The following is a 13,366-nucleotide window of genomic DNA, read 5'->3' as shown; positions in this document are numbered from 1 at the left end:
TGTGGGCGTGGTCACTTTGAATGACAGCCACTCCTCCTGTCGTCGTCCAGCCGTATCCCAGTCTGCTCATTGCAGTCCTTCTGAAGTATTTTATTTCAAAAACCTGTAATAGTATGGTGTGGTGAATAATACAGTGTGATGAAACATCCTAATGCCCCCGTCACACATACCAATAATTTGCCGGAAGCATGTCTGACATGGCAAATATTGCCATAATGTGATGCAGTCGGGAGGAAAGGAGGCGTGGTCAGCAGTGTCGGAGCGCAGACAGACTGCGTCGTCCACACCTGTCAGATCGCATCCAGAGCGTATGTAGATGACACAGACTGCTGTCAGACGGCCATAAAAGGCACTGCAGACTGCCCGATCTCCAAATGTCTGGATGGCAAACAAAGTGCTGTGTTCCTTACGCGCACATGCGCATGAGTGCGTAGCGCGCGTGTGTGTGCATGCGCTCCGCGCACATGCATGGAGCTGCAATTGTCACTCAGCCATGTGTGTGTATGGATAACGCTGCATGGGCCAGTAAGCGCGCCTGCCACTGGACAGCTTCGCTCAGAGTTTGCTGGCATTGGGCCATGCAGTCCCATAGATGGAGCGCCTTTCCAGGGAAGTTTCTTTTTTCTTGTTTGCCCACTTCAGGAGCACACCACAAGTCTGGACACCACAATGGTTGGATTATCACATGGAATTATTATTATTATTATTATTATTATTATTATTATTATTTTTGGGTGAGAGAATTCTAACCACATGCTGCTGTCCCAGATTCATGCCCACGTCCACGCTGTGAAACACTCCTGGACCGCTGTTTGAGGTGAGATTCATATTTATTAATGCTGTCACGGCCTGGCACAAGTTCCATGTCATGTCTCCTACAGAGTTAGAAGTTGATCATATATTTCAGCAGTGAGATCTGTTCAGCTCCGATCCTGACGTGTGCAATGATGCGTTACTGCACACCACAGAGAGATGCAGCTGCCCGTGTTATGATGGAGACAATAGTTCACATTATTTACGTCACACATGGGAAGGAATTGAGAAATATCTGTACTGTAAGGTCTATTGTGGATATAACAACCTGTTCAGATTTGCGGCGGCGTGCGCACAGTATCGCACGGAGCTTTCGGTTTGATAACCGCTGTTCACATTGACTGTACATGATAATAATTCATAATTATTATTGTGATGACACGTGCCACATACATTTCAACATTTCCTTCACGCTAGTCGGTTAGCTAGTTGTTCAGACTCAAACAGAGCGCCATGTTCAGGCTTCTTTTGTCTCACACACCGAGTCACCCACACCCACTCCACCCCTTTATGTGTTAATGAGGCCATCGTGAATCAGTAAGGGAGGTGCCCTCAACATGGCGACGCCCAGACATGGGCATCATTTTGGCTATTCAGGGTCTCTATAGAGAACCAATGGGTGACGTCATGCAAGCTGTGTCCAGTGTCTATACAGTCTATGATGTTGACTAAGCATTGAATTTTCCTATGTGCAGTATGGAGAACAGTAAAATGATTTATACAAAACACTTCCTGCAGTGTCCTTTGGACTTTCCATGTCGTTTGAGTTTTAGAATGTAAATGGTGTTTACCTCATTCCACCACCTCCCATGCTCTTGTTTTCTTTGCACCGATTAGTTTGAGATTCTTTCTGCTAGGTTGTGTGGAATTACACTTTGTGTTATTTGATTTTTAAAACAGACATGCTGTTAGACATGTTTATTTCTCTGACTTAGTATATTTCTTTGCGGAAATAGTCTCTGTCACTGATCCCGTTCACTTACGTCTCTCGACCGCCTCCCTCACCCTCCATTCTTTGCAGCTAAAGTCATATGAAATCCTTTCAGCAGGGTTGTGATGGTGTGAACATGGCATTTGAACATATGATTTTTAGATTTAGTTCAACAATTCACTATATTTTTGAATTCCATGGATTGTCCTTCATTAAAAGTAAAAATCAAGTTTTGGATCATCACTACAGCTTAATCGTCTTCTGCTTTTCATACCGAATACTTCTAAGGCATTTTGAAATGGTCTGGATAAGACTTTTAAAGTTAGAAAGTATTTTTTTGTTGTTTTTTGTTACATCTTTATATTAAATGCGAAGTGACCTCTGTGTATGTGTGTGTAACTTTGATTACAGATAAACCGGGGAGAGCTGACATTTTCTGTTTGGTATGCTTACGTATTTTGGATCAAGGATGAACACAGTGAAAACAGAAAGCTGACAGGACTAATATTTTTGGAGAAATTAGGGATATTAGGGAACAACAGTGGAAAAACGGATGTTGATATCACCATTAATCAGTCCCTGGTAACCAGACAAGCTCCAAACAAAGGAGATACCTCAGCCCTGCCAGTTGTAAAACATGACAAGTAAATGTGCCAAATAATAAACACAGTTTTTCACAAAACCTTCTCGTTTTAATTTCCTGCACTTTCATTTAAAATCATTATAGAAACTTTGCATAACTTATTACCTTGAAAATGTCAGCTACCTATGTTATAAACACTACCCAATCTAGAGCCCATGGATCCCCACGGGCAACATGCTAGTTGGTTTTATTCATGTATTTTCACTTTTTCATTTGTATTGTTCAGTAATCTTTCTTTCTTTGAATCAACAACTCTCTCTGCTGTTTGATTGGCTGCATGAAGGACAATGTTCTTAAATTAAATCTTTAATCGTAAATCTTTAACTTAATGTCATGTTTTCTTTGTGATTTGACTGAATACATAGTGACTGGCTGTAATGTCCAGACACACACACACACACACGTTTATACATGTTTAATAATACCTGATCAGCCACGCTGTGGCCTCTTTTAGCCCTCGATCCTCCAGTTGGAAACCATAAGTATGTATGTATCAGGAAGTGTCTCATTGACAGAAAAGCACAGTGTTTAGTTGTAGCTTTATCTGAACGGAAACCAGCTGTGTTGAGGGCGTTGGACTGCAGTTTGAGTCATTCAAAAGTCACCACCCAGTGAATACTCTGGGACGTTAATTATTATCAGATGTTGGGATTAAAGGTTATTTCATGAATGAGGACCAGACTGGGAATTCACCTGCTTCTTTGTTTTACCTCCCACTTGCGCTTTATGCAAGAAATTAACTCAAGTAAGATACAAACTTTGCAATTGCAGTGAGGTCGGTTGCCATGGCAACAGACAGGAAGTAGTGCTTAAGCGGTTTCCTGATGGCTTCCTCTTTATCGTGCAATGATATCTCATAAGGAAGCATCAGCAGGAAGTCCTAAAGCAAATACACAGTGTGTGCATGTTGAGGTGTGTGTGAACGCAGGAGGCCTTGCAAGGAGTGCGCTCACCCTGAAATCAGCCCGTACACGTTCACCTCTTCATCGTACACAACTGATGCACAAACCGATATTGGTTATGAGATAAGAGGAGCATCAATTATGCCACTTATGTCTCATTAAAAGATCATGAGTGACTTGACACGGACACGTGGCAAAATAACGGCGCTGTGTCACCATGCGGTGAGTCAGACAGGAATAACCAAAGTCAAAACCACTGAGGTCAGAGGACGGCACCTGAGGATTTGGGACCTGAATTGCACAGAGATGGTTTGGGACTTTCTGCGCATGTGTGGCCTTCCTGTTTGCACAGTGATGAAATAGATGGTGAACACATATCTAGAGGAGCAAGAAGTGCTGGTTTGGGCCGCACAGGAGGTGCAGTGGTAGCACATACTGCTTTCAGTCCTGTGTCCAGCCAGCGGTCTGTCTGTCCATGTATGAACAAAATAACATTAAGACTTTTCATCCAATTTGGACCAAAGTTAGTGGAATGCTTGAAAGTCAGCCAAGAACAAAGTCAGGCTGCTCCCCACAAAATGGAATAAAGGCACCGCGCCGCTATACTGAGTGGCGTCCTCTCACAACGTTTAAGCGTGAGACATGGTGAGAATCTGGCTGCATGCAAACCCATTTTCGTGGGGAAATTTCACATAAACAAATTCAACTCTTTATTTTATGGAGTTTACATCCAGACAGGGTGGCTGGGTGCTGCCTAAGAGATAGGGTGAGGAGCTCGGAGTCGAGCTGCTGCTCCTCCACATCGAAAGTTGCCAGCAGAGGTGGCTCAGGCATCTTTTCCGGATGCCCCGTGGACGCCTCGCTGGAGAGGTGTTCCGGGCACGTCCCATCAGGAGGAGGCCCCGGGGAAGACCCAGGACACGCTGGAGGGACTACGTCTCTCAGCTGGCTTGGGAACGCCTCGGGGTTCCCCCGAGGAGCTGGGGGAGGTGTGTGTGGATCGGGAGGTCTGGGCAGCTTTGCTTGAGCTGCTGCCCCCGCGACCCGACCTCGGATAAACGGAAGAAAATGGATGGATGGATAGATGGACATCCAGACAACACAAACCATGACAAAAAAAGTGTTACACAAAGCCCGATGATTCACTAATCAACAATTCAGCACAGAGTCAGACCAGAAACAGTCCGAAAAGCTTTTCATTTTTGTCTTAGAACTTCAGGACGCAAGGTCGGATGGGACCCCGAGTGGATGCGTTGCACGCTGCTTCAGGTGATAATTGCCAACAACACTGCTATACTAAAAATCTCTGGGGAAAACCCTGAAAGTGACGTGATTTTGAGGGGATTGATCAAAACTAAAGGTTTCAGTCAAAAGTCAAAATATTTCCCCAATGCTTATGTACTGTAGGGCATATTCAGAATGGATATGTTGAGGAACTGATTAAAGATACACCTACGGTTACTATTAAACACCAATATGAAGTCACATACACACATGGACAAAATTGGTGGTTTCCCTATATTTTATGAACACATTTAAATATATGATCAGAAATAAATGCAAACAAAGTGATTTTGTTTAATCAAAATATTTTTTTTTAAAATGTCCTAAGTTAGGATTTCTTGTTTCACTTCATGAAAGCATTTTGTTGTTGTTGCCAATTAACTTTGGACATTTTTAAAAAGAGTTTGACTAATCAAAATTGCTTTGTTTGCATTTATTTGTGATCATATATTAAGACGTGTACATAAAATATCAGGATACCAACAGATTTGTCCAGTGTGTATCACTTTTATATTGGTCATGAGTTTTTGACCTTGAAAGGTCAAACTCAAGGTCATAATAGTTTAACTGTTTAGAGCAGTCTTTCTTAAAAAATGTTGGTCCATGAACAACCCCTCGTAGTCCGTGAGTATGTTGGTAAAATATCATATTTCAAATTAATATCATATTGTAACTTTGTGTTTCTCAAACTGTTTAAAAATGGTTCCAAAGTCTAATAGGTAGTAGCACATGTGTGACCGAGCAAACAAGCTATTTGCAAAGCTGTTGATGATATCCTGAATTAATGATATTAGGCTATATGGATTACTTTAGAATTACGAGGTCTGTCCATAAAGTATCGTACCTTTTTATTTTTTTCAAAAACTATATGGATTTCATTCATATGTTTTTACGTCAGACATGCTTGAACCCTCGTGCGCATGCGTGAGTTTTTCCACGCCTGTCAGTGACGTCATTCGCCTGTGAGCACGCCTTGTGGAAGGAGTGGTCCCGCCCCCCCGTCGGATTTTCATTGTCTGGAAATGGCGGAATGAAAAGGACTTTTTTTCCATCAGAATTTTTTCAGAAGCTGTTAGAGACTGGCACCTGGAAACCATTCGAAAAATGTATCTGGCTTTCAGTGAAAATTTTACAGGCTTCACAGAGAATAAGGACTTTAACTACAGGTTTAAGGACCCCTTTAAAGGACGGTCGGTGCGCCGCGCTGCGAGCTGTGACGATGCGGCACAAACCACTGGATCATTTCTAAGCTGATGGCTCTGTGGATACGAGACTGTCGTGTGCTCTTTCTCTGGTTATCACAAGACCTGGACATCAGCCATTTTCCGGCAGATTTCACTTTTAACAAGAGATTTTGTCATGGAAAGCCGCGCGGAGGCTTCGCGCGTCGCTGATGAAGCGAGACAAAGGAACACCTCCGTTTCGGAGTGTTAGAGGACAAGTTGGGACATGTCCAGCTCTCCACAAGTTCTTTTATACTCACTCGACTGGTAAGCACTGAAAGCCGAGATAGACATGTCCCAACTTGTCCTCTAACACTCCGAAACGGAGGTGTTCCTTTGTCTCGCTTCATCAGGGAATCGGTCGTGACGCGCGAAGCCTCCGCGCGGCTTTCCATGACAAAATCTCTTGTTAAAAGTGAAATCTGCCGGAAAATGGCTGATGTCCAGGTCTTGTGATAACCAGAGAAAGAGCACACGACAGTCTCGTATCCACAGAGCCATCAGCTTAGAAATGATCCAGTGGTTTGTGCCGCATCATCGCAGCTCGCAGCGCGGCGCACCGACCGTCCTTTAAAGGGGTCCTTAAACCTGTAGTTAAAGTCCTTATTCTCTGTGAAGCCCGTAAAATTTTCACTGAAAGCCAGATAAATTTTTCGAATGGTTTCCAGGTGCCAGTCTCTAACAGCTTCTGAAAAAATTCTGATGGAAAAAAAGTCCTTTTCATTCCGCCATTTCCAGACAATGAAAATCCAACGAGGGGGCGGGACCACTCCTTCCACAAGGCGTGCTCACAGGCGAATGACGTCACCGACAGGCGTGGAAAAACTCACGCATGCGCACGAGGGTTCAAGCATGTCTGACGTAAAAACATATGAATGAAATCCATATAGTTTTTGAAAAAAATAAAAAGGTACGATACTTTATGGACAGACCTCGTATATTACAATTACGCAGAGCAGGTATTTCAGTGGGATAAGGAGTTGGGTTCAATTCCCAGTCACACTATCTGTCTGTGTCCTTAGACAAGACATTTCATTTGTAATGATTGTCACAGTCCACCCAGCTGTATATGGGTACCAGCCTTAGCTGGGGAAGGAACGTGATGGACTAGCATCTCGTCCATGGGGAGTCGTACATTCTCATTTGCTTCACACTATGGTATCCAGGCGTGAGGCACCAATGGGCCTCAGAACCCTTACAGGACTTACTTTCTATGTTCATCCATTCATTAATTCAATTTTAGCTGCGTATCCGGGTCTGGGTCGCGGTGGCAACAGAACAAGCAGCTCTGCGCACACTTCCCTATCCTCGGCCAAGTCCTTTAACTCTTCCCAAAAGATCCCAAGGGGTTCCAAGCCAGCTGGGAAATATAATCTCTTCAGCCTGTCCTAGGTCTTCCCCAGGGCCTCCTCCCAGTTGGACATGCCTGGAAGACCTCCCTAGGGAGACGACCGGGGGCATCTTCAACATGTGCCCAAACCACCTCAGCTGGCTCCTTCTGATGCGAAAGATCAGTGGCTCTACTCCAAGTCCCTTCTAGATAGTCGAGTTTCTTACCCTGTTCAGGAGTGTAAGCCCAGATACCCAATAGAGGAATCTCATTTCTGCCAATTCTGTCCACGATCTTATTCTTTCAGTCATTAAGCCTTGGTTCCACCGAATAATAAAACGATGAATAATGAACCACTTATGGATTTGTCAGAAATTTCAATGATAATTCAAATAAAGAGCTACATATATGAACATTGCGCAAACAATTAAAAACACTGCGAGTGATTGCATCAGCACACACAGCGCACAGTGCAGCTCAGTTGATCAATTATAACGAGATGTTAAATCTATTGTAAACATACTTTTAAAGCTGCTCAGAAGATGGAATGAACATGCAACTGTTTTACCAAGCGATTACAATATAAACATTACAAATAATTAACTTTTAGACTGCTCTAAATATGTTCTCCACCTCATGCAGCGCAGGAAAGGGAGAGAAAAAAAGCAGCAGCTGAACAGGTCCTCTGCGATTCCAGAAGCGATTTGAGGTGTTTTCAACAGCCAAACTTGGAGAGAAAATGATTAATCCGCTACGAAAGAATTATTTTACATACAGCATTCAGTGCACAAAGCAGGTGGGATTGTCACGACGAAGTGCCCAAGAGGGCAGAGCCATAATAGCCTGTCCAAAATAGCCCGTCCTGTCCTCATCTGCCAGGTACTCAGAAAATGGGCTTCTAACAGCGTCGTTCTCACCACAAACGTGCCTCTAACATCCTCATTTGTCCTTGTAGTACCCCGTACACATACTGCCCCACGCTGTTTTTGCAAAATTTTGAACTTCTTGATATTTTTGTCTCTAAGAGCCACCATTCTCCCATGATTGTTGAATAACTGAACTCGTACCAAAAAAAAAAACATGCTACGTGGCTCATTATTCATCCTTCATTATTCGGTGGGACCAGGGTTTTACTGAAAGCTCATGACCATAGGTGAGGACAGGCGCGTAAATCGAGAGTCTCGCATTCTGACTCAGCTCCTTCTTCACCACGATGGTCTGGTACAGCATCGGTAACATTTCAGACGGCGCCCCAATCTGTCTATCGATCTCACGCTCCAACTTACCCCCACTCATGAGCAAGACCCAGAGGTACTTAAATTCCTCCATTTGGGCAGTAACTCTCCCCTGAACCAGAGTGGACAATCCACCGTTTTCCGACAGACGACCATGGTCTTAGATTTGGAGGTCCTGATTTTCATCCCAGTCGCTTCACGCTTGGCATCAAACCTACTCTGTGCACATTGGAGGTCACCGCTTGATGAAGCCAGTAAAACAGAACCACTTACTATGTTGCAGTTGCAATTGTTTAATTAAACAGGATGCAGTCATATGAATTATGATTTATAATTTATGTGGAATTTTCAAACATAACTGCTTTAATGTATTAAACTATATAATAAATTGCTACAATATTGGTTTGGATGAAAGCAGACTAAATACATGACTCATACTACAAGTCTGGACTGCAAATTTTGTTCATACACACAAAAAGCTCAAAATATTAGAAAATTAATGAATACGGGAAGTTCTCTTAAATCACACACACGCCATTTACAAACAAATCTTTTATGAGTGGTTCTTACATAAGGCCCATTGTGCAAATATAGTTCTGCCTCATGTGTCACTTAAAGTTGAATTATATGCAATAAAATAAAGGGGAAGAATAGTATCTGACATTTTATTTGGTATTTCGTACCAGCATAGTGTATTTAATTTTCCTCATTTCCAAAAATGTGTATTGTTTGTATGTTTCTGGAGCTCAGTATGTCTGCCTGTGTTTTTCATGGTACTGAATGTTTTAACACACTAAAATACTATTCAAAAGACTTATCAGGGTGCATGGTGCCCTGTTGCCCTCTACTGGTAACTACGATTGGTAAGTTTCTGTAATGTCATTTTAAAAGGTTAAAAAACTCACCTTTTTATTAACTGATCACCATTAAATAAATAATAAAAACATCACAAAAGCAATAAAATACAATAAAAATACATAAACTTATAACCAGACATTGCAATTAAAACTGTTTCATGGTAATATATGATCAATCTATCTTTGTTAGTTGGCTATGTACCACAGGCTTTTAAGGTGGCAGTAATTAAACCATTACTTAAAAAGCCATCACTTGACCCAGCTATCTTAGCTAATTATAGGCCAATCTCCAACCTTCCTTTTCTCTCAAAAATTCTTGAAAGGGTAGTTGTAAAACAGCTAACTGATCATCTGCAGAGGAATGGTCTATTTGAAGAGTTTCAGTCAGGTTTTAGAATTCATCATAGTACAGAAACAGCATTAGTGAAGGTTACAAATGATCTTCTTATGGCCTCGGACAGTGGACTCATCTCTGTGCTTGTTCTGTTAGACCTCAGTGCTGCTTTTGATACTGTTGACCATAAAATTTTATTACAGAGATTAGAGCATGCCATAGGTATTAAAGGCACTGCGCTGCGGTGGTTTGAATCATATTTATCTAATAGATTACAATTTGTTCATGTAAATGGGGAATCTTCTTCACAGACTAAGGTTAATTATGGAGTTTCACAAGGTTCTGTGCTAGGACCAATTTTATTCACTTTATACATGCTTCCCTTAGGCAGTATTATTAGACGGTATTGCTTAAATTTTCATTGTTACGCAGATGATACCCAGCTTTATCTATCCATGAAGCCAGAGGACACACACCAATTAGCTAAACTGCAGGATTGTCTTACAGACATAAAGACATGGATGACCTCTAATTTCCTGCTTTTAAACTCAGATAAAACTGAAGTTATTGTACTTAGCCCCACAAATCTTAGAAACATGGTGTCTAACCAGATCCTTACTCTGGATGGCATTACCCTGACCTCTAGTAATACTGTGAGAAATCTTGGAGTCATTTTTGATCAGGATATGTCATTCAAAGCGCATATTAAACAAATATGTAGGACTGCTTTTTTGCATTTACGCAATAACTCTAAAATTAGAAAGGTCTTGTCTCAGAGTCTCATTTGTCCTGTCGTGAACGTACTGAGATTAGACTATCCTACCCATAATGCACTGCTGGGCACAGCATGTGCTCACTAAAACCTTAAAATTAGCACAATACTTTAAAACTAAAACATATATCTGATATTTTCACTTTATAAAATGTCAGACATGACAGTAATTTGAAATAACTTGTCCAAAATTAGTTTGGTTAAAATTTGAACCATAAGTTAAAAATGTATGCCTCTGGCTGACTTGGGTGATATTGCCAGCGTATTAGTATGGTGTTAAATGAAATGATTTTTTTTGTTTTTATATGAGACCAGTTCTCTTTTGCTTTGCATACGATAGAGTGGTTTCTTCTGAAAACAGCTCTCTTCTGTCGGTAGAGAGTAGAACTATGCATCTGTTAGGAAACTTTTTAACAGGTAGGTGCTCAACGTATCTTAAATTTTAAAAGTGTTTGTTACTGTTCACCTTTGTTTACTATGTTATCGGTCTAAAGGTTATCGGACAAAAATGTATCGGTAGATAATTAGTCCGATAATGGTTTAAGTTATCTAAAAAGATAATCCAATAAATGAAAACATTATCTTTGATAATTATCTGTTATCGGATTATCGGAACTGTGCCCACCACTGCCCATCATCAATGCTCTTACTGAGGGAAGGAGGTTGTTTGCCAAAATCTCTCAATACATGACCCCATCCATCCTCCCTTCAATACGGTGCAGTCGTCCTGTCCCCTTTGCAGAAGAGCACCCCCAGAGTATGATGTTTCTACCCCCATGCTTCATGGTTGGGACAGTGTTCTTGGGGTTGTTCTCATCCTCCAAATACAGCGAGTGTAGTTGATTCCAAAAAGCTCTATTTTGGTCTCATCTGACCACATGACCTTCTCCCGTGCCTCCTCTGGATCATCCAGATGGTCACTGGTAAACTTCAAATGGGCCTGGACATGTGCTGGCGTGAGCAGGGGGACCTTGCTGCCCTGCAGGATTTTAAACCATGACAGCATCATGTGTTACGAATATAATCTTTGTGACTGTGGTCCCAGCTTTCTTCAGGTCATTGACCAGGTCCTCCTGTGTAGTTCTGAGCTTTCTCAGAAACATCCTTACCCCACAAAGTGAGATCTTGCATGGAATCCCAGACTGAGGGAGATTTGACAGTCATCTTGTGTTTCTTCCACTTTCTAATAAATAATCATAACAATTGTTGTCTTCTACCAAGCTGCTTGCCTGTTGTCCTGTAGTCCATCCCAGCCTTGTGCAGGTCTACAGTTTTGTCCCTGTTGTCCTTAGACAGCTCTTTGTTCTTGGCCATGGTGAACAGGTTGGAGTGTGAGGACAGGTGTCTTTTATACAGGTAATGAGTTCAAACAGGTGCAGTTAATACAGGTAAAGAGTGCAGAATAGGAGGGCTTCTGTGAGAGCCAGAATTCTTTGTGGTTGGAAGGTGATCAGATACTTATTTCATGCAATAAAATGCAAATTAATTATTTCAAAATCATACAATGTAATTTTCTGGATTTTTGAAGTGTACCTATGATAAAAGTGACAGACCTCTCCATTCTTTGTAGGTGGGAAAACCTGAAAAATTGGCAGTGGATCAAATACTTATTTCCCCCACTGTATAACAAAAGAGAATATTTAGAACTATCATGCTGAACCCGAATCTGCCATCAGATTTTCACTTGATGGCACCTGATAGCAGGAAAACACTGGCATGGTGCTGGGATTTTTTTTTTAAATCTTTTCATAAAATTAGAATTTAAAACAAGCTAACACTTTGTACAGTGATAAAACCACCCGCAACATTTGAGCTTTTCTCTTTCTATTGTGATAGTTTTTCTATGATATTTCATACAGCTCAGCTATCTTCATTATGTTGCACCTGTTTCAGAGATGCAAGAATGCTTGAATAGTTGTAATTTGAAACATCACTGTTGAGGTGCCTTGACATTTGCACAAATTTGAGCCATGCACTGGTACGCAATCTGCTGTGCCAGAGAGTTAGCTTGTTGTAAACTGTACGTGACTTCGTGCAAGTGTGCAAAGAAAATTTTGAAATGTTCAAAATCTGCGGCACGCATTATGTGAGAATTTCAAAAACAAAGTGTCAGTATGATTCACTGCATCAGCGCAACGCATCACAGTGCAGCTCGTCTGATTGATTATAAACATAATTTTACACATATTCATCCATCCATCCATCCATTTTCTTCCGCTTTATCCGGAGTCGGGTCGTGGGGGCAGCAGCTCAAGCAAAGCCGCCCAGACCTCCCGATCTACACACACCTCCCCCAGCTCCTCTGGGGGAACCCCAAGGCGTTCCCAAGCCAGCCGAGAGATGTAGTCCCTCCAGCGTGTCCTGGGTCTTCCCCGGGGCCTCCTCCTAGTGGGACGTGCCCGGAACACCTCTCCAGCGAGGCGTCCAGGGGGCATCCGGCAAAGATGCCAGAGCCACCTCAACTGACTCCTTTCGACGTGGAGGAGCAGCTGCTCGACTCTGAGCTCCTCCCGAGTGACCGAGCTCCTCACCCTATCTCTAAGGGAGCGCCCAGCCACCCTGCGGAGGAAACTCATCTCGGCCGCTTGTACTCGCGATCTCCTTCTTTCGGTCATGAGCCAAATCTCATGACCATAGGTGAGGATCGGAACATAGATCGATCGGTAAATCGAGAGCCTTACACATATTCATACGGAATGAAAATGCAACTATTTTACCAATCCATTCCAATATAAATAAAATAAGTCGGTAAGGTTGCACCTTACTTGTGTAAAGCACCTTGAGGTAACTTTGTTGTGATTTGGTGCAATATAAATGAAAATACAGATTTCTGACGCCTACCAATCCAGGTCCAGATTACCTCGAAAATTCCATGGAGTTTTCCATGCCCTAATATCTACATGTAGTGCAGATCTGGTGACAATCCGTGAAGTAGTTTTGACGTTGTCACGGTTCGGTGGTGGAGCCAGGAACAGAGTCAAATAACCCTACAATACAGAGCAGCCAGGAACACAGGATGGAGAAAAGAACAGTTTGACACCA

This window comes from Thalassophryne amazonica, chromosome 7 (genome assembly GCF_902500255.1).
Source record: "Thalassophryne amazonica chromosome 7, fThaAma1.1, whole genome shotgun sequence".
In the NCBI taxonomy this organism is placed as follows: Eukaryota; Metazoa; Chordata; class Actinopteri; order Batrachoidiformes; family Batrachoididae; genus Thalassophryne; species Thalassophryne amazonica.
This window is presented reverse-complemented; position numbering follows the sequence as displayed.